This window comes from Euprymna scolopes, chromosome 20, assembly GCF_053919585.1.
Source record: "Euprymna scolopes isolate OS-2025 chromosome 20, ASM5391958v1, whole genome shotgun sequence".
In the NCBI taxonomy this organism is placed as follows: Eukaryota; Metazoa; Mollusca; class Cephalopoda; order Sepiida; family Sepiolidae; genus Euprymna; species Euprymna scolopes.
The window spans coordinates 80,875,451-80,897,279 of NC_136501.1; the positions used below are offsets into that span (position 1 = coordinate 80,875,451).

Consider the following 21,829-nt stretch of genomic DNA (forward strand, 5'->3'; position numbering starts at 1 on the left):
GCAACTGTCTCATTGTAGCAGGAATAGGGAAATCTCGGATGGACTTGACTGTCTCTGGGGATGGGGAAATTCCCTTCTCTGAAATATGGTGCCCCAAAAATATAACCTCGGATTGACCAAAAGTACATTTCGATGGATTTAAAACAACACTATATTGGTTCAGGTGATTGAATACTTGGTGCACATGATCTATGTGTTCCTGCTTATTCTTGCTAGCAATGAGGACGTCATTTATGTATGCACACACAAATGGCAAGTCTCGCAGAATCTGGTCTATAAAACGTTGGAATGTTTGAGCTGCGTTGCATAAACCAAATGGAACACGCAAAAATTCAAATATTCCAAACGGTGTGGTAATTGCCGTTTTGGGAATATGTTCGGGCTCCACAGGGATCTGGTGGTATGCCCGAATAAGGTCTAATTTAGTAAAGACCCTATTATTCTAGGCCACTGCTGTTATATCTTGGATATGTGGTACTGGGTACCTATCCGGTTTCGTAGCGGCATTTTGCCCGCCATGCATTTGGACCCTTACTAACAAGATGAAGAGGCGAGGCCCATTCGCTATTTGAAGGACGAACTATGCCAAGCTGCATCATCTGCTGAAATTCTGCTTTCGCAGCCTTTATTTTTTCAGGTGTTAAACGTCTGGCTTTACAATGGACGGGTGGGCCTTTTGTCTAAATGTAATGAGTTACAGTGTGTGGTAACACTTCCTTGTGAAAGGAGGGGACCGATATTGAAGGATATTCCTTCAACAGACTCAGGAAGGCTTCGTCCTGGTCTGCATGTGCTACCTGTGGACCTAATGGTGTGCCAGTCCCCACCACCCCACATGCTGCAAGTTGTGTGCTTGGATCTTGGAGACACTGGCCTGACATATCTACTACCAGGCCAAATGCTTGCAGAAAGTCAGTACCCAGTATAGCACTGCTTACGTCAGCCACTATGAAAACATGGATAAACGATCTGCGTAAACCCAAGTTAAGGTCCATGCACCTCTCCCCATAAGTCCGTATTATCGAACCGTTTACAGCTCGCAGTGTAAATTTACAGGGAGGAGACCTTTTGTCCACTGATGTTACCGGGATAAGGGAAACTTGTGCCCCACTGTCCACCAAAAACGAGATGCCTGTATTCCTATCTACAACATAAAGTAGGCGGCCAGAGCAGGATGCACCGACAGTTGATGCCGCTCTCGTCTGTCTGTTTAGGCTTTTCCCTGCCCCTTATAGTTGCAAGGTGGAATACAAGAGTTGGCATTTTCGCGAAATCTCTTGTGCTTCCAACAAATAGCTTCTTGCTTGCGTTCCCGGGACTGGCTGCGACCTCCTCTGCTGCCATGTCCCTGCTTCTGTTTTAATGATAGTCTGGCGATGTCTTCCGCCATTCTGTCCATATGGGCTTCCAGCCGTTTTGGGCCCCCTATTAATTTTTCCAGAAGCTCGTCTCTTCCAGAGGTCTTCACACTGGATACTGCAGACGATTGTGTGGATAATATGTTTGCAATGTGATCTGCTATGACGGCGAGTTGTTCAACCAGCTCGGACTCGTCCTGAGCAGCGATAGCCACCTTATACTCCATCGGGATGCTTAACGATGCTTTTATCCATCGCACCTTCAGCTAATTTTTGTAACCGTTTTAGAAATTGGGACGGCTTGCTATCTCCCAGGGTCTCTTGTTCCAACAACTACGAAATACGCTTATGTGTGGAAACAGTCACAGCAGTCGTGACTCTCTCCTTAAGTACATTGTACGGCTTTTCTGTAGGTGGAGAGATTATTAACTCTCTTACCTCAGTAATTGTATCCTGAGGTAAAATGGATGCGACGTAACAGAATTTCTCTGCCTGGTTGTCAATCGATTGACAAACAAAGCAGGGTTGTCACGAACTAACGAGGCATTAACGTTACAAGTTGTCGCCATTTAAAAAAAAAAAAACTACAACAGTCTACCAGCAGGGCATGGAAAGAAAGGAATAGTAATAATACAACACGGAGGGTAAGGGGGCACAGAGACAGAATGCGACGTACTCGCCCATATCAGCCTATCCTGTATCAGGCGCCGAATTTGACAGCAACCCCGACAGCCATTTCAGGAACAAAATTTTCCTATAAGGGATAATTTAGTTTCGAAAAAAAACTTGTTGCATTTGTTGTGCATGATTAAAACAAAACCCTAGTTCTATCCTTATTCTATCGACAAAAATATGTAAAGAATAGAAGAAAAATCGTGTTGCTGTCTTAATTACGCTACCCTACGAATTTTTATTTAGGGAATAATAATTAGAATTCTAGTAATAAAATTTACATCCTAACTTTTTCTTATTTTTCATAAAATATTATTTTACTTTTTTTTTTTTTAACAGAACTTATTATTATGTATGTGCGTGTACATATATATTTTCTCGGAGTCACCAATTTGTTAGTTTTAACTAAACAAAAAATATATGAATAAACACAATTGCCCAATTACATTTACACATTTATTATACACTGACAAACATTTAAACAACAATAAAACACAATACAATAGCGACAGTTCAATAAGACTCACCGACTGGTGGAAAAAGTTCTCAGAGCTCACCTCGTGGTGGAACGAAGCTTCTCCTCTTCTTGAAAGGGAAAAGGCAACACGTCTGCCCGTGACCAAAGGGAAAAACCAACCAGCCTTAAAGCAGGGGCAGATTACTCCTCCCCAGTGTCCTCTAATTTTTAGTCCCCTACAAGCCTGCTGACTAACCACTATCCTTACTCAAAGCAGCTGATTGATGTCCCCGTCACCACCTCTGTCATCAACAGCACATCCTGACAATACTAACAGCACCTGCTACAATCGTATTTACCCTGAATAAAAGTTTCAGCTAAACTTCTTCGTTTGTCCTTCTTGCTTCCATATGCTCATTTTTGTAATGTAATATATGTTATATCTCCCCTCTTTGGTTTTCATACATAAAGTAAATTTCACATTGTATAAGGATTATTTGATACTGGAGATATTCGTAATCCTACTCTATTTTTAAAAGAGGGCAGATATTACATATGAGAAATATTGGGAATCAAGTCTCCCTTTACTGTTATTTTAGATCATTTGAAACTGTAGGAGCAAATTTTAGTCTCCCCTCAATCAAAGCTAGAGGTTTGGGGCATATATATATATATATATATATATATATATATATATATATATATATATATATATATATAATGGATGAATGACAAAAGTCTATTTCCAAAGATCATGATGTTGACCATCTTACAATTTATTCCTTTAATTCAGTTGACATTTATAATTCTTGACAGTATCTGTTTCATAGCACAAAAAAAAATGAAAAATAGATTAGTTTGAATCAAATATCGATATGCTAAACTGATTGCCATTTCAGTTTGACTTTGAAAATCTGACTGGATTAAACTTATGTCTTAGATAAAAATTGATGATGTCATAAAAACTGAATGGTAGCTTGATTGTTTATTGTGAAGTCATCGAATGTGCATGGTAACAAGCAATAAAATAAGATAACAAAATGCACAGAGTTGAAGGTTGGTGTTATAACATTTTCAATCTATTATTTTTTAAAATCACTTTTCTCATCACATTCTATAACATTTTTTGGAGCCTTACACCATGCTAATTCACCTAAATAGATAGTTTTACTTCTTTTATCTCCAAGCGACCCAAAATAACTTAATTTATTTATTGGATGGTTGACCAAAACTAACGGTAAGTACATTTATTTTTGAATTTTAATATATTTACACATTTTTAAAATAAGATTTGTTTCATTAAAATTTCATTTAAAATAGCAATTTTGTATGGAACAAAAATAAAATTTGACTCAGTTGAGACGAGTGAGTTGAAAAAAAATATTACACTTTGAAATTAGCCTGAAAGACAGAGAGTTATAATTCTTAAAAATGTTTTTGTAAAGATATGATAAATTTTATTTTTGGAATCAATCTTTTATTTTTCACTTTATGAAAAATAATTAGTATTAAATTTCAAAAATGATATATTTTTTTAAATTGAGTATTTGAGAAATACATGTTGACAAACTTGTTTGAATATTTATATATTTTCTTAAAAAATGATTTTTATAGATTTATAATCTTCTGAAAAAAAAGAAGCTAAATCTAATACATAAAAAATGTTTCTTTTAATAAATTCTAATCTATTTTCTATTGTTTCTTCTCTTCTTTTCTTTCTTTTTTCTCGATATATATAATGAAAAGTCGGTTGAATTCTACATATCGATATTTAACATGAATTCATCATCATCTTCTCGGGAGAGAAAAGAGAGGGAGATACAAGCTGAAGATGAGATGGATGAAGAAGCCTTTTTCACATTTGAATTCATTTGGTTTAATTATAATAATAAAAAACTCTCTCTGTGTTATATTACATCCCTGATTCAGTTTTGAGGTTAATCCAAATTAACCTCAGTCCCAGCACTAAACTTTAGGATATAGTTTCACTTTGTTCCGGTTTAGTCAAGGGCAGGGGAGTCCACTATCGGAAATACGCCACCCAACTATATCCCATCAAATGTTAGACCCATGGAGGCAAAGATTCTCATATGATTCTGAGTTGGATATGTGTTAAAGTGCTTATATCCCCATTAGAGCTTCTGTGCATACAATTAAAGAATGAAGCAAGAATAGTTAGTAATTTTGGCATGTTAGTAGAAAGCACAATAGTTCAACCAACGCAAAAAAAATGAGACAGAAGACACAGGATCTAAAGAATTGAGTTTTATCATCTTTTGGTTCATGCTTTTATTTTTTTTTAGAAAAACCAACAATTCAACGGTACTGTAAGGAAAATGATATCAAAAGAAAGGCAAATATGATAAAAGAAAGTCTTTCAATATTCTTTGTACCAGGAAGGCTCATCTGAGCTAAAGTTAACAAGACCAGAAACTGACAGTCAATCAATGACTTCCTCAGTCAGAAAGATTTTTCATTTTGTCAAGTATAGATATAAGGAGAAATCAACAGCATGTGGATTGACCATAATGCATAAATACGTTAATTTCAAAGTCATTTAATTTCAATTAAAAAGCATCGAATGTAATAGATTTTCTTTTTGTTTTTAAAAGAGAGAGGTTTTACAGATATATAGAACAAGAAGCGAGGGGACACCAACCTTATTCATTGGGTAAGTCCACGTGGGGGACATTAATCCATATATATAGTTTATAGGAAGTATAAGGCTTATGCCTCTTTAAGTAAGTCTGGTCCACAGTATGAAATCAGTCCAACGGAGTTCTTGGCTACAAAAAAAATAAAAGAAATCTGATGATCTCAAATATTTGATGGCCCTTGCCAGGAGACGTGTTTATCAATTCAGGTTCCAATAAATTCATTCCTTTAATTTCATTCGAATTAAAATATTATTTAATCTCTTTCTCCCGCCTCTTTTTGTATTCTCAGTAATCTCAATTGATAGCCTTGTACCATCCAGTAAAGGAGTCGCCCTCTTCATGATTACATAAATGCTTGTTTTGTTTTAATCATGGAGTATTTCTTTTCATCTCTGTCATTCTTTTGTAGCAGAAACAAATGGAACTTTTTTATTCCTCGAATCAATGCCTCCCCCCCCCTGTGCTATTTGGCCACATACTGACCAATCAGGGTTACGGCGCATTGATCCTTCCCATCCTCTAAGAAATTCGGCCAGCATCCGGTTTGAAGAATAACAACTCGTTCTTACTGAGAGAGACACCAAACAGAATGGACCTCCCTTTTCTTCTCTCTCTCCACCTCGGTGATTTCTAACGGTATCGATGATTCCACGGGGAATAACTACCACGATAGCACCAGGTGGCTGGAGTCCAGCTTTTGACAAGGAACATATCACATTCTCCTTAATAAACCTTTTTTGTGTTACCTTTTATGAAGTTGTTGCGTTCGTCATTTCAGAAGTTTGTATTGAATTATTTATTTTATTAGGTTGTGCCCTAAAAGCGTTACAAAACCCTAAAATGCTGACCTCCCCCCCTCTTGATATACAAGCAATTCTGAATGGCGAGCCTTTTTCTTTATTTTTTGTAAAACCTGACACAGCACAGAAAAACCACCAAGCTAAAATTCGGCCCAAAAAGCGAACTTTTCAACAGAGAAAAACAAGTGAACTATTACTGACAAGTAACTCAACAAGCAACAATGGCATTGAACCTCCTTTTTTCCTTTACAGACAACCGGCACATCACCCTGTTATTTGACTGAAGACAAGTAACATTGGGTATACAGATGACGAGGAAAAAGAGAATTTCGCTGGCAGTGGGCGAACAACAATGACAAAAAACCCTTGTCAGACTCGGCAAAGAAAAATAAACACGGAGCTGTCGACTTCATATCGAATTTTAAAAAATTCGAGCTCGACAAACAAAAAAAAGAAAGAAAAAGGCGCTATTTCCTTGTTATGCACTGGACCTTTGCTGTATTCTTAACCCGAGAATAATTATATACATAAAAATATTTTAAGGCGTCAGCACCACATCTTTTGACGCATGTGGTTGATATATTCTCTCGGAAGAAAACGCATGCTACCACATCACGAGAGTGTTCAAAAAAAAAAAAGTGACTAAACATTTTTTTTTTTTGGCTAAGAAGTGACTAAACATTTTTTTTTTTTTGGCTAAGAAGGATGCAAACACGCACACACATACACATACACACTCAAGCAAGAAACAACTGATAAAGAAAATAGAACTTTTCAAAAAAAATATATATACATATATAATATTTCTCTTCGTCTCTTAGCCAAAGTACCCTTTTTAAAAAGATTTAACTTCAGGCTTTACGTATATACATTAAAAAAAAAAAAAAAGACACACACACTTACAAAAAAAAAAAAGAAAAGAGAAACACACATGCATATATTAACTCTTTTACCACTGCCTTTTCCTTTCAAGAGTATTCTTTTCTATTTTATTTTTATTGTGGAATCTCTTTTTCGTCTTTTAAGTATTTTCTCTCTCTAATTTTTGTTTAGTGTTAAATATTTTCGCTTTTTTTTTCCTCACGTGGTCCTTCGACAATGTCCTATCTATATTTCAGATAGTTAATTTTTATTTTTTGGTCTGTTGTCGCTTTCTTTATATACACCAGTATATAAAATAGTTGCCGCGAGCCTTCGCAATGATGTCACAACCTCATGACATCATGGATATGGCTATTTTAAAAGCCATTGAGAGACTCACTCACAAAATAAAACACTTGGGAAGCTGGAGCCGCAGTTGCACATGCACCGACTCCAGACTAACTCCTTACATATAAGCCACTACCGTCGCCACTCAAACACGTTGCTTGGTTGATACCGGAGCAGCCTGCAGTATCTGGCCACTGAAACTTCTCACAGAGAAGCCACCAGTGTCATCCATTACACTGCAGGTGGTAAATCACTCACCCATCCCCATGTACGGTCAAATTTCTCGTTCTCTGGACTTGGAATTACGGAGAGACTTTACGTGGGTCTTCACTATCGCAGATTTACCCTACCCCATACTAGGCATGGACTTCCTGCACCACTTCAATCTGATAGTGGATATGTGCAGACGCTGGCTGATAGATGCAAATACAGAACTTTCTGTCTCTGGCGTAAAAACAACCACCCCCTCTATCAGCCCAGTATTCTTCATTGCCGCTTCAGATAACCCGTATCAGACCGCCTTACACTCCTATCCGGAGTTAACAAATTTAAATTTTGTGGTAAGCGAACCCACGCACACCACAAAACACTACATCGAGACCGCAGGTGCTCCTGTTTTCTCACACCCTCGCCGCCTCCCTGCTGATAAACTTAAGGCAGCGAACGCAGAATTTAACCATATGCTGCAGCTAGGAATAATATGCTGGGCTTCCCCTTTGCATATGGTCCCAAAACGAGATGGAGATTGGCATCCGACTGGGAACTACTGATGACTCAATGCCATGACAGTACCTGATCGTTACCTAATTCCACATATACAAGACTTTGCTTCCTCTCTACATGGTTGTAACATCTTCTCCAAACTAGACCTAGTTAAGACTTACCATCAGATTCCAGTGAATCCGGCCGACATACCCAAGACTGCGGTAATGACTCCATTCGGAGCGTTTGAATTCTTAACTATGCCCTTTGGTTTATGAAATGCGGCTAGCACATTTCAGCGCTTTATGGACGAAGTAGTGCATAACTTGGACTTCGTCTATAATTATATAGACGACATTCTCGTGGCAAGTGCCTCACCTGAGGAACATGTCACTCATCTCGGTCTACTATTCGAACGGTTTCAGCGATACCAGGTTAGGATTAGCCCTGGTAAATGTGTTTTCTTGGGCCATATTATCAGCCCAGACGGTATATCTCCATTACCGGAAAAGGTTAATGCTCTACAAGACCTTCAACCACCCACTTCACTTCACCAACTAAGGCACTTCCTTGGTCTGTTAAACTATTACAGACGCTTTATCCCACACTGCGCGGATCTCCTAGCTCTGTTATGTAACAGGAAGAAGAAAAATGAGCAAATCTTACTTAATGAGATCCAGCTTAAAGCTTTTAATGAAGTGAAAACAAAACTGGCGACAACATCTCTACTTGCACATCCTGTACCCGATGCCCAGTTTTCTCTGGTCATTGACACATCAGGCACAGTAGGTGCAGTGTTGCAACAGCAGCACCAACAACAACCTCTCACATACTTTTCAAGACAGCTGAAACCGGCGGAACAACATTACAGCACGTTTGGCCGTGAACTCCTAGCAATGTACCTCGCAGTAAAACATTTCCAACATTCACTCGAGGGCCGTCAATTTGTGATCTACACTGATCACCGTCCGCTGACATATGCACTGCGTTCTAAGCCGGACAAATATTCTCCCCATGAACCGCGCCACTTGGATTTTGTTTCACAATTCACCAGTGATATCCGACATATCTCAGGTGAACAGAATGCTGCGGCAGACGCTTTGTCCTGCCTTCCCATTTATTCTCTATCCTCACCATCAGATATCGGCTTACAGCAGATGGCCTTAGACCAGCCTAGTCTGGGCACATTGGATCCATCGTCACCTGAATTTGCAACTTGCAAATTCGCATACCTGCCCGTGCCTACCTCGGACACGCAGATCATTTATGACACTTCAACGGATTCACCTCAACCATTCTTTCCAATGACTCATCATAGAGTTCTTTTTGACACCCTACACAATTTGGCACACCCCGGATGCAGTGTAGTACTTATCAACAAAACAAACGCCCACGTGTTTGTGCCTTGTGTAGGCATGCGCAACAACAAAACTTGGGTTTTTATAAGCGGAAGTCTTGAGGTTGTCAGGAATCTCCGGGCGCATGCGCAAGAGGAGGGATTGAGAGAGTGGTATAAAAGGCAGGTCGAGTGAGAAGGTTGTTGTTGTTGTCATTGGACGTTACAGTGACGCGTGCGTTAGCAGTTGATTAAGAAGCTGTTTTTTTGTGTCAAGTCGTGCACCTCGGTGAAGGTGAAGGTCATATAAGTCGTGCACCTCGGTGAAAGTGAAGGTCATATGCAGAGCCACAGTGAAGCTGATTACAGCTAGATTTTTCTGGCCAAATATGAGGTATGATATCACTTCCTGGATACGTTCCTGTGTATCCTGCCAAAAGTCAAAGGTGCACAAGCCTATCCATGCACCCCTTGGAACATTCACCACCCCAGACGCTCGGTTTAGCCATGTGCATATCGACCTGGTTAGACCTTGACCGGTCAGTCAGGGATTTACTTATCTCCTGACCTGTATAGACTGTTTCACATGGTGGTCTGAAGCCATTCCCCTCACAGACATTTTGGCTGAGTCTGTAGCGCGAGCCCTTATATCAAGCTGGATATCGCGTTACGGAGTCCCCATCACCATCACCACTGATTGTGGCGTACAGTTTGAATCCCACCTCTTCCAGGAACTCTCCAGGATTCTAGGGATCCAACGTATTCACACTACAAGCTATCACCCTGCTTCTAACAGGATGATTGAACACTTTCATCGCCAATTGAAAGCAGCATTACGTGCTTACCCTGACCAACAGCGATGGAGCGAATATGTACCGGTTGTACTTCTTTGCTGTCGTGCTGCTATCAAAGAGGACCTGGGATACTCTTCAGCCGAACTTGTATATGGAGTACCTCTATCGTTGCCAGGCCAAATGTTGAGCCCGATAGAGTTAACAACAAACGATTCAGCTCTGTATGTCAACAGACTGCGAGCTTATTTTAGTAAGCTCCCACCGATGCACACCAGGGAACAGACCATTAGATCTTCGGTCCAAAAGGACATTTCGTCTTGGACTCACGTTTTTCTTAGAAAGGACGCCATGAAAGCCCCCCTAACTTCATCTTATACTGGCCCCTATCGCGTGCTTTCACATACCGATAAACTTTTTACTTTAGATATCAGTGGTAGAAGAGAAACTGTTTCTATTGATAGAGTAAAAAAAAGCCTTTCTTGACACAAAAACACACGAGCCACACATTCCCCCTACTTTCACACAGCATCAAAACATGCATACACCTGAAGTTAAGCTCCAAATGAAGACGATCATGTTACCACTACACGTAGTTGTCGACGAGTACATTGGCTGAAGAGACTGTGTAAAACTTGGTATTTCTGCTAAGAAAATATTTTTCTTTGTTTTTCCTTCTTTCAAAAAAACAAAACAAAAATATGCTATTATAAAAAACGTTGCAAACCCAACTTTTCACACAAAAGAACATTTTTTTCTTTCTCGTATAAATAAATACAATAAAAAGACATTTTTATTTTTCGCCATTTTTTTTGCTACCTTTTTCTCTGTCGGCTTTCTGCCTAAGCAAGGGGATTATGTTAATCATGGAGTATTTCTTTTCATCTCTGTCATTCTTTTGTAGCAGAAACAAATGGAACTTTTTTATTCCTCGAATCAATGCCTCCCCCCCCCCCTGTGCTATTTGGCCACATACTGACCAATCAAGGGTACGGCGCATTGATCCTTCCCATCCTCTAAGGAATTCGGCCAGCATCCGGTTTGAAGAATAACAACTCATTCTTACTGCGAGAGGCACCAAACAGAATGGACCTCCCTTTTTCTTCTCTCTCTCCACCTCGGTGATTTCTAACAGTATCGACGATTCCACTGGAATAACTACCGCGATAGCACCAGGTAGCCGGCATCCAGCTTTTGACAAGGAACATATCACATTCTCCTTAATAAACCTTTTTTGTGTTACCTTTTATGAAGTTGTTGCGTTCGTCATTTCAGAAGTTTGTATTGAATTATTTATTTTATTAGGTTGTGCCCTAAAAGCATTCAAAATCCTAAACTTTTATGCAGGCGACTTTTTGCTTGCCTTCAGGCGTCCAATGACAGCAGAAAAGTGTCTCTTCAAACAGCAAGTGCCATTTTTCATGGCATGGAGGTCGCCCCCCTGTGCATATTATTCAGACAAATAAGGGTTGTTGCTTGGCATGTTTTAATTCCCTTTTAGCTTACATGACAAGACTGCCTTGTCTTATAGCGATGCTGTTTTTTTGGTCATAACCCATAACAGGAACATCACAGTTATGACATATTGTGTGATAAACATGATTTAAATAAAACCCACACAATTAATTTTACAGTATAAAAAAAGTAATTTTAATATTTTTAGTAAAATTTTTAAGAATCGGAAAATTGTCATTTTCAAGTAAGACACAGTTTCGTCTTAGTAATTTTTAAATTGCTTTAATTATTCTTATATAATAAACTATCTGTGCCAACATAGCATTTCCAGGGATGGATTTTACTTTTCTTTTAATTTCTTTTTTAACCAAATTATAAAAAATAATGGACTTGAAAGTTACATTTACTTATTACGATATCCTTTGGTTATTATATTATTAAAGGTTATTATATTATTAAAGGTTATTATATTATTAAAGGTGGTTTTAATTTTATAATTAAATCCACCTTTAACAAACTGGAATGTTAAAATCTCGTTTTATTTTATGTTATTTCATTTTTGGGTTGCAATAAATGTTCAATTAATAGTAAAGAAAAAAATATTATTCAATGTGTGATTATCAAAGTTACATAGATGCAATAAAAACACACATGATGCCTTATAATTTTAATTGTATTAAAATTAATAATTATAATAATAATAATAATAATAATAATAATAATAATAATAATAATAATAATACCACACTACTACAGAAGGACACGGAGAAAGGAACCGTCCCCAACAATTATAGGCCAATCACGTGCTTACCCACCATGTGGAAGATACTGATAGCACAACCGAGGGAACAAATATACCACTCACTGAATAACCGTGGACTAATCCCTGAGGAACAGAAAGGATGCCAAAAAAGAAAAAGAGGAACACATGATCTGCTATATATAGATCAAAAGATCCTAAAGGAGGTAAAAAAGAGGAGAAAGAATTTAGCCATGGCATGGATCGACTACAAAAAAGCATACGACAGGATCCCCCAAGCATGGATAGTAGAATGCCTAAAAATGTATAAAATACCAAGCGGGATCACCATCCTAATAGAAAATGCAATGAAAGCATGGAGACTGGAACTGACAGCTAATGGACAACACTTAACAGAAATTAACATACAAAGAAGCATCTTCCAAGGAGACTCATTATCACTCATCATAGCCATGATGCCCTTGAATAATATTCTGAGAAAGTGCCAAGCCGGATACAAGTTCCCCAATACAAAGGAACAAATGAACCACCTGATGTACATGGACGATTTGAAATTTTTTGCAAGGACCAAAAAGGAAGTAGAGACACTAATTAACACTACCAGGATCTTCAGCCAAGATATCCAAATGGAATTTGGAATGGAAAAGTGCGCACTACTAGTTATAAGAAAGGGAAAACTGGAAACGACAGAAGGCATGGAACTACCCAACCAAACAGAAATGAGGACACCAGAAGAACAAGACGACTATAAATACTTTGGAATTCTGGAAGCAGACACCATCAGAGCAACAGAAATAAAAGAGAGAATTGGAAAGGAATACCTCAGGATATCAAGAAAACTCCTGGAAACGAAATTATATAGTAGAAACCTAATAAAAGGTATAAATACATGGGCAGTATCACTAGTAAGATACTCTGGACCGTTTATAGGTTGGACAAAAGAAGAACTGAGATAGCTCGACCAGAAAACCAGGGAACTTATGACCATGAATAATGCACTACACCCAAAGGACTATATTGACAGACTCTATGTGAAAAGGAAAGACGGCGGGAGACGACTGATCTGTATAGAAGACTGTGTGAAGGACACAAAAAAAGAACTAGAAAAATACATAATGCACTGAAAGGATAATTATGGTAGCGAGAGACACTGAAAAAAAAACAACAAAACAGAAAGCAGAGAGACAAATGACAAAACGAGAAAAGAGAAATGGGAAGAGAAACAACTCCACGGAAGATTCATAAGAATGACAAAAGATGAGAATAACGAAAACACCTGGACATGGATGCAAAAAGGATATATAAACCAAGAAACTGAATCTCTAATAACTGCAGCACAAGATAACTCGATAAGAACCAACCATATCAAAGCAAGGATCGATAAAACACAAGAAAACAGCAAATGCAGACTCTATGAACAAAGAGACGAAATGATAAACTATGTAGTAAGTGAATGCAGCAAACTGTCCCAAAAGGAATACAAAAACAGGCATGACCAAGTGGGGAGGGTGGTGCACTGGGAATTGTGCAAACAGCTGCATTTTGAACGTACAGACAAATGGTACAAGCATAAACCCGCAACAGCACTCGAAAACGAGAACCACAAAATCCTATGAGGCAGGGACATACAGACGGACAAACTCATCCAAGCAAGAAGACCAGATGTCATAATAATTAACAAGAAAGAGAAATCCTGTCAAATCGTAGACTTTGCTATCCCAGCTGACCACAGGGTAAGTCTGAAAGAAAAGGAGAAACGAAGCAAATACACAGAGCTAGCCAAAGAGTTAAAAGGGATTTGGATGATGAAGAAAATCAAAATAGTACCGATAATAGTAGGAGCACTAGGAACAATTCCGAAAAACTTTGAAAAAAGAATGGCAGAAATTGGAATCAGATGAATAGCTGCAAAAATACAATGCCTAACGATAATGAAAATGGCTGAAATATTAAGGAAAACCCTTGAATGTGGAGAATAATACAAGAAGACAATATAACGAAGAAGTGTTACAGGGAATGAAGAACACCGAAGCTGCATATCTACAAGTTCTACAAGCCCATCATGCATCCCCCCCATTGTTTCATCACTGTTCCCACTCCGCCATAGAAAAGTGATATCAAAGAGCCAAGAAGGGTCAAGGAGGATGGAAAGACCGAGGAGAGAGCGCTGGCCAGACCTCCGCTGGACAAGCGCGAAGAGAACTGGGATCTTGGGGAGGCTTAGTGCCACTTAAATTCCAGTATAAACCAATGACCACTACCAGCGAGAAATCAATAGTAAGAGGCTGTTGCGATGACGCAAATTTATTTGCAAATGCTATCGAAGGAGGTGGAGAGAGCTAGACATCTGTGGAGACTTTTTCTCACTCAGCCTCCAGAGAACACGACAGGTCTTCAATCAGATCATTTGTTGACTTCTGTGAAAGCTCCATGTGAGCCGCTAATAATAATAATAATAATAATAATAATAATAATTCTGATTTCGTTTATGAATGTCTCTCTGGAAAGGGATGGATTTCATTTCCAGAAGATTTCCCTTAATCCTGGCTTCAAACCAGGAGCTGCAAAGATCAAGGGTGTTCCTAAGGATGTTGATGGTACCTATAAGTGCAGAGGTTTGAAGGCCACCTAAAACATCGGGGATTTGTAGTTTTTTCAATTGTCCTTCCAGACGACTTGATACTACTCCTAGTGTACCAACTACGACCGGGATTATTTGTGTTTTAACCCCGTGTATATGCCTTATCTCCAAGACCAATGGAGCATAATTGCTCCACTTCTCATTCTCCTTCTCTCTCACATTCCTGTCCCAGGGTACTGAGAAGTCTACAATCTGCCAGTTTTTTGAAACCTTCTCAATGACGACCAAATCCGGACGATTATATTCCAATTGCTTGGTCGTTATGACACTTTTGTCCTACCATACCTCTACCTTACCATCCTTACTTGTTCTCACTTCATCAGGCACCTCCTCCAACCATTTTTCAGCACACTTCACCCCAACGTTCTTACAGACCTCTCAATATATCTGGATTCCCATGCGATCGTGTCTTTTGCGGCACTCTCTCTGGGCCAGTCCACTACACCCTGCTGCAGGGTGCACAATTAACACTGAGGTCTTACCACAAATCCGGCATTCTGCAGCAATTTCCTCTCCTAGAACCACTTTTTTGAACAATCGTGTTCCTAATTCCTGCTCTTGTGCTGAACAAACAAAAGCTTCAGTACTCTTAGCCAGATATCCAGCTCAAAGCCATTGCCATGATCTTTCATCAGCCACTTCTGCTATATCCTGGAAGAACCTTCCATGAATTTTCTTCTTAGCCAGTTCCTCTTTCTCTATCCATACGTTTCACATAATCAGCCTTGGTCTCACATACCTCCACTTCATTGGCCACAACCTTAAGCATCCACTCCCCACTTCTAACCACATGCTCCTTCAACGACATCTCCTCGGTTCTAACACAATCTTTTACACTTTTCAATCCTCTCCCACCATCTTTCCTCTTTTGATACAGCCTTGCTACGCTACTTCGAATGTGAAATATACCAAACATTGCTTAAAACTTTTCTTGTTTTGATATCCATAGCATACAAATCCTCGTCAGACCATTCTAAAATTCCTGCACTGTATCTCAAAACATTGACTGCCCATGCATTTACTGCTTTCATTAGATTTTCTCCATACAGTTTCGACTTTGCAATTAGTTTCACTGTTCTAAGATACTCCTTCCTGACTTTTTCTTTCATTTCTCTGTTCATGATGCCTACATCCTCTAGCACTCCTAAATACTTATATCCTGTATCTTCTATTTCTTTCATGATTTCTCCATTTGGCAGCACTATTCCATTCGAATGAACCTTTACTCCTCTTTTCATCACCAGCACCGCACATTTACTAATCCCAAACTCCATCCCAATATCTCCTGAGTATGTCCCCACAAGTTCTACCAGTCTCTCCATTTCCTTTTCATTTCTACTGAATATTTTCAAATGATCCATAAAGTGTAGATGGTTGAGGCGTCTGTCACCAGATCCAAAGTTATACCCCAGTTTTTCTCTCTTCAAGAGGATGCTCAGTGGCATCATTAAAAGAAGTGCGATAACGAATCTCCTTGAAATATCCCACATTTAATGCCAACCTGCTCCATCTCCTCTCTGTTTGCTGTCAGCACCATTTTCCATTGAGCCATACTTATCTCCAAAAGCCCTACCACATTCTCAGCAACCTTCATCATCAATAGTATTTCACGTATCCATGAATGAAGAACCATGTCATAAGCCTTTCTGTAATCGATCCATGCTACGCTCATATTTCTTTTCCTCTTCTTCTTCTTCTTCTTCTTCTTCTTCTTCTTCTTCTTCTTCTTCTTCTTCTTATCCTGCATTATTGCTTTATCAATTAGTAGTTGCTCTTTAGTACCTCTTGAGCCTTTCCGGCACCCCCTTTGTTCATCAGGAAAAACACCATTACTCTCTAGATGTCAACAGTTTCCACATCATTGGCAGACATGTAATTGGTCTATAATTATTGCCATCTGTTCCTTTTGCAGGATCTTTCCTAATGAGTGTTGTTCTTCCCTTCACAAACCAATCAGGGACATCTCCCGACTCTACAACCCTTTGCAGAGCAGCAGCTATAGGTGGATAAAGGCATGGGAACTGTTTAAACCAGAAGCCCATCACTCCATCTGGACCAGGTGCCTTCCAGTTTGTCATCCTTCATATGCCAGCTTTAACGTCATCGCTGGTTATCTCAACGTTCTTCATCTGCTGCATTTCTGATAGCCTTTCTCTGACCTCTCCCAACCAGCTAGCCTTCTCATTATATCGCCCTTCGACGGACCAAATCCCACTCCAGAACTTCCTTGCATCTTTTGCATTTGGAGTGTTGTTATTTCCCGCCTGTTTACTAACATTTAATTCTTTATACAGCTGAGACTGATTGTGCCAGAAAAGGTTGTTCTGCCGAAATGCAATACATTTTCCAACAAAGTTACTAATTTTTATACCACCAGTGTGGACCTTCTCTTTCAACATTGTTAGAACGTTCATCGTTCCCTTTTCCAACAATCTATACCCCCTTTCAAGCTCGTCCTTAGCTTTCTGACCTAGTTTAACTCCCTTTCTTATTTCTTCAATTCTACCAATGTCTTTCCGCCACCGTTTAATACTTTCTTCAAGCCGCCTCTGCTAGTGTGGCCTTCTATCCTTCATTTTTCCCTTTTTCTTCTGTAATAAGCCAAGGCGATTCGCAATAACGTATGACGCTGCATATAGAAGCCTGTTAAGTTCCGTAATCGATATGTTCTTTCTTATGATGTTGTGAATTACTCCTTGAATTATTTTTATCTAGTTTTTCACCTTCTGCCTACCACTACTCTTCATACTTGGAATCTCTATGATATCGCCTCTAAGAAGAATCTCTCTTTACTTGTGAAGTACTTCTTTTTCTACAGAAGTCAAACATCCGAACATGTGTAAGACAATTCCTTGTTTAACCATAAATTCCAAGTTTAAATCAAAATTTCGGTTAGAAATACTTTTTTATTTCGTTTGTTATTCTGTTAAACTCCGTCGCTTTTGTCGCTTTTGGCCGGAAAAAAACAAAAAACAAAATCAGAAACATAAAACATCCGAACATGTGTAAGACAATTCCTTGTTGACCCATAAATTTCAAGTTTAAATCAAAATTTCGGTTAGAAACGCTTTCTTGTTTTGTTTGTTATTCTTTTAACCTCCGTCGCTGTTGTCGCTTTTGGCCGAAAACAAAAAAACAAAAACAGAAGCATAAAACATCCGAACATGTTTAAGACAATTCCTTGTTTAACCACAAATTTCAAGTTTAAATCAAAATTTCGGTTAGAAACGCTTTCTTGTTTTGTTTGTTATTCTTTTAACCTCCGTCGCTTTTGTCGCTTTTGGCCGGAAAAAACAAAAAAACAAAAACAGAAACATAAAACATCCGAACATGTGTAAGACAATTCCTTGTTGACCCATAAATTTCAAGTTTAAATCAAAATTTCCGTTAGAAACGCTTTCTTGTTTCGTTTTTTATTCTTTTAACCTCCGTCGCTGTTGTCGCCTTTGGCCGAAAAAAAAAAAAAAAAAAAAAAAAAAACGAAACATAAAACATCCGAACATGTTTAAGACAATTCCTTGTTTAACCATAAATTTCAAGTTGAAATTAAAATTTCGGTTAGAACCGCATTCTTGTTTCATTTGTTATTCTGGTAAACTCCGTCGCTGTTGTCAATCTTGGCCGGAAAAAACAAAAACCACAAACAGAAACATAAAACATCCGAACATGTGTAAGAGAATTCCGTGTTTAACCATAAATTTCAAGTTTAAATCAAAATTTCGGTTAGAAACGCTTTCTTGTTTTGTTTATTATTTTTTTTTAAATCCGTCGCTGTTGTCGCTTTTGGCCGAAAAAAAATGTACACACAGACAGAAACATAAAACATCCGAACATGTGTAAGACAATTCCTCGTTTAACCATAAATTTCAAGTTAAAATAAATATTTCGGTTAGAAACGCATTCTTGTTTCATTTGTTATTCTTTTAAACTCCGTCGTTGTTGTCGCTTTTCGTTAAAAAAAAAAAAAAAAAAAAAAAAAAACAGAAACATAAAACATCGGAACATGTGTAAGACCATTCCTTGTTTAACCAAAAATTTCAAGTTAAAATTAAAATTTCGGTTAGAAATGCTTACTTATTTCATTTGTTATTCTGTTAAACTCCGTCGTTGTTGTAGCTTTTGGCCGAAAAAAAAAAAAAAAAAAAAAAAGAGACATAAAACATCCAAACATGTGTAAGACAATACCTTGTTTAACCATACATTTCAAGTTTAAATCAAAATTTCGGTTAGAAACGCTTTCTTGTTTCGTTTGTTATTTTTTTTTTAAATCCGTCGTTGTTGTCGCTTTTAGCCAGAAAAAAAAACAAAAAAAAAAACGAAACATAAAACATCCGAACATGTGTAAGATAATTCCTTGGTTAACCATAAATTTCAAGTTAAAATTAAAATTTCAGTTAGAAACGCATTCTTGTTTCATTTGTTATTCTGTTAAACTCCGTCGTTGTTGTCGCTTTTGGCCGAAAAAAAAACCAACCAACAAAAACAGAAACATAAAACATCCGAACATGTGTAAGACAATTCCTTGTTTAACCATAAATTTCAAGTGAAAATTAAAATTTCAGTTAGAAACGCATTCTTGTTTCATTTGTTATTCTGTTAAACTCCGTCGTTGTTGTCGCTTTTGGGCGAAAAAATAACAAAAAAAAACAAAAACAGAAACATAAAACATCCGAACATGTGTAAGACAATTCCTTGTTTAACCATAAATTTCAAGTTAAAATTAAAATTTCGGTAAATTTTCGTTTTTTATTCTTTTAAACTCCGTTGCTGTTGTCGCTTTTGGCCGGAATAGAAAAACAAAAACAGAAACATAAAACATCCGAACATGTGTAAGAGAATTCCTTGTTTAACCATAAATTTCCAGTTTAAATCAAAATTTCGATTAGAAATGCTTTCTTGTTTCTTTTAAACTCCGTCACTGTTGTCGCTTTTGGTCGGAAAAAAACAAAAAACAAAAACAGAAACATAAAACATCCGAACATGTTTAAGACAATTCCTTGTTTAACCAAAATAACCTTCTTAGTTACACTCAATATGGTTTCCGTTCTGCTAGATCTGTAACACCAAAGAGAGGCAGCGTGAAATCGTCAGTGACCATTAACTTTTTGTTAAGACGCAGTAGTATTAGTTGGGAGAACTTCTTTGGTTGTTGAGGACATAGGGCGTCGTCCTCATATTGAGAATCGCCACCCTATGTGGGGGCGAATGTAACACCAAAGAGAGGCAGCGTCAGACCATTAGGGTCGATTTGACGCTTTTATTCAACGTTAATAGTTTATCCCGGGCAATATCGGGTAATCAAAAGATAGATGTTAAGATTTTATTCCGGGCAACACCGGTTAACTAAAAGTTAAATGTTAATATCTTGTGCCGGGCACTACCAGAGAACCTTGCTGGCTTCAATTCTGCCAAAGTATTTTTTTTCTATGTTCTTTAAAGCGAAACAATAATAATGATCGAGTCAAAATGGACAGAATGATAATTTCAAAAACATACGTTTTGTTTTCAAGTGCAACGATGGTGACAAATTCCGATACAGTCACATCCAGTGCAAAAAGGGAAATATTTTTTTCCTTTGATAAAACTGAGGATAAGAGAAATGAATCCAAAATATTAATTGAACCCTAGTTCAGAATGTTCAACCGAGGTCGATTTCGGTGCAACGATGGTGACAAATTCAAGGACACTGCATTTGTTGGCGTCACAAAATATATTTGTGACAAGATCAAAACAAAGATAAATAATTTCTTTGGAGTTAAAATTTCACACACGCATTTGTCGGCTTCAAAGAATGTTTTTTCGAATCAAATATTAAATGATTTGGTGTGACTCTGATAAAACCATTTGAACCCAAAATGACCTTCCTAGTGTTTTCATTCTCAAGCCGAATCGCAGTTTTGAAATTTAGATCAAGAGATTTTTTTTTGCCACCCGACAATTTTCAATAACATATTTTGTCGAGATGTTAACAGAATAATAAATGGTTCATTTCCTTTGATAATGACAAGTGTCACATCTAAGGGCAGAATTCCTGAAGCATTTTCTTTCTGGACGCAGTTTTCTTACTTACGCGGTTATCGCGTATTACGCAGTTTCCGAATTATCCAATGAGAGAAAACTGGTTATTTTCCATCGGGCGTTTTTGGTTGATCGGGGAGGAGTTAGAATTATTCTTGGATTGTGGGAGGTGGCCACTTTTTGTCATCAGTCAAATTATCCAATGAGAGAGAATCAGACGATTTGGTTATTGAGCATTCTGATTGGTCGGGAAGGAATTGGTAATTGTCGCCCCGCCCAGTGCTCTACTATATAAAGACCAAGAAAGTCAGAATTAAAACAGCTTCAGATTTAGAATTAGCAGAGAGAGTCCAGCCACCCCACTCTCCTCTCTTTCTCCCCCCTCGCCTATTGCCTGATAACTAAAAAGGGTTAAGTTAATAGACTTGTGAATTTCAGCAAGTGGAAGCCCCACTTAAAAGTGTAAATGCTTGCTTACAAATTCATACTCCAAACTGTACATATGTTTGTATATATTTCTTTTATGGTTTTCTTTTAATACATTCTATATAGCTCAATCACCGGAGTCTTTGTTATTCAAAATTATTTGATGTGCTGATGTTTTCATTATTATTTTTTTTACTTGTGAAACTGCTTCCGTCAACGAGCACCCGGTATCTCCGAAGACGAAGTCTCTAGACGATCACAGAAGATCCGGCCTTGTGAACATTGCAGCAAAGACGATTCCATCAACGCACTGAAGAAGGGCTTACTGGGTGACGCGACATACCGGTGCGGTTTCATAATTGGTGCCGTGACCAGGATTCGACCCTGAAAGGTCGCTACGGCACATCAACCGGAGAGAAAGAAAAAAAAAATCCACAGCACAACATCGTAGAATGAAAAGAAGGAACCAGCCAACATCAAAGAACTACGGCACATCAACCAACTACGACACAACATCGTTGAATGAAAAGAAGGAACCAGCCAACAT

General features: G+C 38.1%; 1 protein-coding gene across 1 annotated transcript in view; it reads left to right on the forward strand.

Annotated features, from left to right (window-relative positions):
- Nucleotides 1–3,699: 3,699 nt before the first annotated feature.
- The window catches only part of LOC145241490 (large proline-rich protein BAG6-like), a 322,214-nt gene continuing 304,084 nt past the window's right edge, over nt 3,700–21,829 (forward strand). The window contains exon 1 of the mRNA XM_080104490.1: nt 3,700–3,724. The gene's annotated coding sequence lies outside the window, so the exon portion shown is untranslated. The remainder of the gene's footprint in view (nt 3,725–21,829) is intronic.